The sequence below is a fragment of the Nannospalax galili genome, unplaced genomic scaffold, assembly GCF_000622305.1.
Source record: "Nannospalax galili isolate Female #2095 unplaced genomic scaffold, S.galili_v1.0 scaffold664, whole genome shotgun sequence".
NCBI classification, from domain to species: domain Eukaryota; kingdom Metazoa; phylum Chordata; class Mammalia; order Rodentia; family Spalacidae; genus Nannospalax; species Nannospalax galili.
The window spans coordinates 4677031-4682820 of record NW_008354274.1 but is presented as its reverse complement, the minus strand read 5'-3'; the positions used below and the strand labels follow the sequence as shown (position 1 = coordinate 4682820).

The 5790-nt window shown below is 45.4% G+C and overlaps 1 protein-coding gene across 1 annotated transcript in view; it reads right to left on the bottom strand.

Moving 5' to 3' along the window:
* CUNH7orf50 (chromosome unknown C7orf50 homolog) overlaps positions 1-5790 on the bottom strand; it is a 122134-nt gene that overhangs the window by 23873 nt on the left and 92471 nt on the right. The gene's annotated exons all lie outside the window — the stretch shown is intronic.

Genomic DNA, 5790 nt, shown 5'->3' with positions numbered 1-5790 from the left:
CATGTTTGTTGCTGCTCTTTTCACAATAGCTAAGAGATGGAAGCAACCTAAGTGTCCCTCAACTGATGAGTGGATAATGAAAATGTGATTCATTTATACCATGGAATTTTACTCAGCAGCAATGAAAGATGAAATCATGAAATTTGCAGGTAAATGGATGGAACTAGAAACTGTTATACTAAGTGAAGTAACACAGACTCAGAAAAAAAAAAAGACATATGTTCTCCATCATATGTGGATCCTAGCACCAAATCCTTAAAAGTGAGTATGTATCCAGACATAACTACAGGAACCAGGATAATGAAAAGGAAAGAATCTGAAATAGAAGAACAGTAGGAAACAAGGGAGATATGGACAAAAATTGGGTTAGTTTAAGGGAGGGGGGAGGGAAGGTTATACAAGGAACCTAGGGGATAAAGGGAAAGAAGGAGCTCAAGAGAGGTGGGACCATAGGAGAAGGGTATTATTAAAGGAGAAATGGGGAAAATGGGGGCACCTTAAATGGGGAAACCATGGTGGAAAGGTTAGATAATGCGAGAGATAAATAATGCCTAGCTAGTTTTAAAAAACCAGAGGAACCATATTAGTCCAACAACCTACTGACAAATTTTATGTACAACCAGATCAAAGGATGTAATATATATCTAGGCAAGGTTTATCTGAGAGCATTTGGTCTTTGCCCAAGCTTTATCTACATGGCACATGGTAATTAAAAGTGCCAGACTCGTGGAACTAACCTTCTTGGATATTTAACAGCCATACTACTAGGCCTATACTAATTTGGACAGAGGGACATAAAGGACAGTTTTTGCTCCTTTCCTTTCTAGGTCGACTAAGTTCCAGGGAACTATGAGCATCTCTCAAAATGTCCTGTAACTGTGGTGAGTCACCTGTCCTCTTGATCAAGGAGGCCATGGAGACCCCACCAAATGGACCTGAACCAGTGTCCAGTCTACAAAGAGTAGGGTCAGAGGAATCATTTCCTCCATGCTTCCAAGCGAAGCCAGCCATGGTCGAGCAGGACCCTTGACTTGTCTTCACTTAGGCGGAACTGGTAAAAGAAAGGAGCTCCTCCCAAGCCCATGTGACCCCTGAGAACAGGTCCTCAAATGACCTTCAGAGTAAAAATAAATTGGTTTATCTGGGCCAATATTGTAGGGTCTTAAAAACCCAAAAGGAAAGTATAACCAAAGATTAATGGGGGTCAATATTTTTTAAGAGTCCATATGTATAGCTAAAGGCTACATAACAAGAAACAATGCTAGACAGGATACCTTTGAGTTATTGGCCAGGGTGGCCCAAGACTCCGAGATAGTAACCCAGCATAGAACTGGGAACATGAACAGCAGACCCCAATCTTATCTAAAGGAATATTGACAACTGATTGCTGCTAGATGAGGAACAGCTGATCTTCCTAAAACAAGGATCTCTAGATAGGCTGACTAGATTCAGCAGCTGGACAAGCACTGGGGAATGGCTGGGGGTGCTGACAACACAGTAACACGGTGGACAGTAACAGGGATGACCGAGTATATGGGCTCTAGTGGGGGGGAGGCTATGGGAGGGTGCCATTTTGGAAGTGGGTATATAGATGAATAAGACTGTGTGAGATGTTCTGTATGATATACACAAAAAAATCAACAAACTAAGGAAAAAGGCTTATATTTGAGGAGGAAGCATAAAAATTTACTTCATGTTAATTAGTAGACATGATAAACATTACCACTGAAATCTACCTGATGACTTTACAGCCATACTCAGGTGCCAAGGATCCAAGTGTAACTGACTGTGACTAGTAATAATCAGATACATAAGAAATTAAAGACACATGTGCAAATATCTAAGCATTAGTAGCATTAAAAATGTAGGAATCAGCATATTTTAAACTGAAATGGAGGCTGGGCATGGTGGTGCACACCTTTAAGCCCAGCACTTGGGAGGCAGAGACAGGCAAGGCCAGCCTGGTCTCCATAGCAAATCCAAGCCAGCTAGGGCTACAGGGAGACCCTGTCTCAAAAAGACCAAAAAGAAAAAAAGAAATGGAGAACTTCTTTAAAGGATAAAAAGAAATCATTCAATTTTATGTCTTACAGGGTTTATACTGAGTTCAATGTTGTATAACTGTATTATTTCAACTGTGAACCTAAAAATTTACAGTCACTTTTGAAATAGATGTATCCTTGCTCTGGAAATTGTTACTGAATATGTTAAAGCTGTAATGAAATGCTTCTTCTAATCATGTGATTATTAAATTAAAAAAAAAAGTACAACGAGTATACAGGCTACTTCTGAAAACAATCTCCAATAATATGTACAGGAAAAAAAAGCACTGTTTTTTTTTGAGATGGGGGTCTCCATGTAGCCCCAGCTGGCTTGGAAGTTGCTATATAGACAAGGCTGGCATCAACCTCAGAGAGCTGCCTGCCTCTGCTTCCGGAGTGCTGGAATTAAAGGTGTGTACTACCACATTCAACAGAAAAGCATTCTTTATTTTTATTTTATGCATGTGAGTGTATTGCCTGCATGTAGGTAAGTGCACCTGTGTCATGCAATACCCATGGAGGTAGAAGAGGGTGTCAGAGCCCCTGGAACTGGAGTTACAGTTGTTAGCTGCCATGTGGGTGCTGATAATTGAACTTGGGTCCGCTGCAAGAGCAGTCAGTGCTCTTAAACACTGAGCCATCTCTTCAGACCCAGAAAAGCATTCTTATACATTAATATTTTAAATCAACTTTAACAAGTTTTTAGTAAAATACCACAAGCTTGAACTTAGAGATATGTTTATGGTCTAGGAATTTCAGTACATCTAACAGAAAGCAAAATAAAAATGGAAATAGATGTATCACCTTACTTCCTCCTCCACACTGTTTCTCTAGTCTTCTATATTACTTTGACTGACCTAACATCTGTACAACTCAAAAATGCAGAAGAGTCAGGTACAAGGGCACATATCCACTGCAGACAGTTGGGAAAATAACTGTGATCCCTAGAGACAGGGATCCTCTCCCATAACATCACCTATTGCATGTGCAGATACTAGCTGTTCCTTGCTCTCTTGTCACTCTGTGGGATGTGGCAGAGAGCTTAGCACCTGTTCCTCAAAAAAGCTAGTGTGAAAACATTCATTTTGTAGTCATTGCTTGTGTTGCTAAATACAAACTGTCCCTTCTCTGTGAAACTGGATTGTATAAAAAACAAACAAAAACAAAAACAAAAAAACCCCACAAAACTTCTGATTCTCCTACTTCCACTCCCTGAATGCTGGGATTATAGGCATGCTCCACCAGGCTCAGTTTATGGGGTTCTAGATATGGAACCCAGGGCTTTGTGCATGCTAGGCAAGCACATTACCCACTGATATACCTCCAGTCCCCATAAAAAATTAATAAATTAACTTAAAAACATTCCCTGTCCCTAGTCAGTGTATCCCTTAGAATCAAATTTACCTAGCAGTGCACAAATACCAAGAGAAAGCAGAGGAAGAAGAGGCCAGCTGCTGTCCAGAGAGGGAGCTGTAACCTCAGTACCTCCCACTTCCCCAAGAAAGACCAGCCGAAGTCTCAGGGAATAGGGCCATTCTTGGTTCCTGCCCAGCAGTCCTAAGTGCCCTTGCTGTGGAATGCGCTGATCTTATCGATTGTACTCCAAAACAACCAGGAAGACCTGCCAAGTCTCAAGAATGTGGTCCAGAAAGGGCCATTCTGGTGTTTCTATGGTGCTTGGCCCCAGCCAGGCGCTGGGTTGCAGTAGACACAGCATATGCAGGCACAAAGGAGGACTGGGCGGGGCCCATGCCTGACCCTCCAGACTTCCCAGAAGCACAGGGACAGCTAACTTCTGTGTCCTTGGGATGCCTAGCATGGGGACCAGGCTGCACACTGGGGAACAGCCTATAACAAGACCTTCCAGAGTGATTTCCTTCCCCAGATGGAAGGTGCTTCCTGGGTTCCTGCAGAAAAGGCCTTACCCTAAACATCTTCCTGCCCTGCAGACCAGACAACCTGTGGTCCCTTAAATCTAGGAGGCTCAGTTAACCTTCATCGGGCAGTACAGCGCAGACTCTGATGAGGAATCCTGAGATTTTAGGCCATGTATTTTTCTCCCCTTTCCCTTCCCTTCCCTTTTCCTTCCTTCCCTCCCTCCCTCCCTCTCTCTCTCCCTCCCTCCCTTCCTTCCTGTACTGTCCACTTTGTTTTTGAAAGACAGGGATTTTGTTTGTTTTGAATTGGCCTGAAACTTGCCAATTAGGCTAGGCTGGCAGACCAGGGAGCCCCAGCCTGTCTCCTCCCCAGTGCTGGGATTACAAGCACATGCCACTTTTTTACATTGGTTCTGAGGAATCAAACTCAAGTCCTCATACTTGCAAGGCAAGCATTTTGCCAACTCAGCAACCACTCCAAGACCCTCCACCCCATTTGATAAAGAATCTTGGCAGGTAACCCCAGCTGGCCTAGTTCTTGTTACATTAACAAGGTTTGCCTTAAATTTGACAATCCTCCTGTCTCTACCTCCTGGGATTACAGATGTGTGCCAACATACTCAGGTAGATTACCTGATTTTTTTTTTAAATGCAAGGTTTCATGTACCCCAGGCTGGCCTCAAACTCACTATGTATCCAAGGATGACCTTGAACTCCTGATCCTCCTTCTCCACCTCCTGAGTGCTAGGATTCATGTGTGTGCCACCATGTCTGATTTATGTGGTAGTGAGCATGGAACCTAGGGCTTCCTGCTTGATAGGTAAGCACTCTACCAACTGAGCCACATCTCCAGCCCTGGCCAGGCCATTAATAACAAAGTTACCAGGGCAGGTTGCTCAGGGGCTCCAGAAAGCTCAGTGGTAGTGTGTTTGCCTAGCACAACAGCACAGAATTCCCTTACTCCCAGGCAGGTGGAGTTGGCTGCCACCACATGTGGTATGGGACTGAGGAGCAAGCCAGCTAAGCACAGCAGGACAAGGATGCCTAGGGACAACACAGGCACAGACTGCTTCTCCCTGCCCTACCACATTAGTGGGTCTGAATTCTAATAAACTTTAGCCTCAGGCTCTGACCTGGGCAGGAGCTGGCCTGCCAACTAAGGTACTTAGGGGAAGCCAGGGTGAGTCCTGGTTGCTGTTCCTGTGTTCCACACAACCCCCTAGCCACACATTAGCTCCACTTAAGATCTTCAACCTTCAATTTTCAAAAAGAAACGTTCCTACATCCTGACTTGGGCTGTGAGGCTGGGGGAACCACAGCAGTCTACAGGACTGTGGTCTTTCCACTTTCCCAACATTTTGACAACCGCTACATAATTCATCAGGCTTTCAAGCTGTTTCTCTGGACAACAGTGCGCTTTAGGGTTTCTAGAGCCCAAAAGTCATGAGTTTTTGGAAGTAGACAACGAACTTGCAAGGTAGAGAGGCAGGTGCATCTGGTGGGCCTAGATTACTGCGGTCTCGGCTTCCCACCCTGCAGATTAGTGTCGTGACGCAGCAGGGTGCAGCGAAGTAGAGCCAGCCCCTACGGAGGGAGACCAGGAGCAGCCCCAGTCTCTTCTAGGCCTTGGGCGTGCGCCCTCAGGCGAGGAGTTGCCACCAGGTCGCAGTGCAGGTTGAGCCCGAGGCCACTTTGCAGGAGACACTGCTGGACAGCGAGGACCTGGCTGTCATTCGGGGGCTGGAGGCGGGGCCCCGGGAGCCGTCCACGGGGCTGGGGGCAGAGATGGGGTAACTGTGGCTCAGCGGGTGGAGCCTTGAGAGCTGGGTTTCAGCGGCCGGGGAAGGGCGGGGCCATCATGGCTCGGGGTG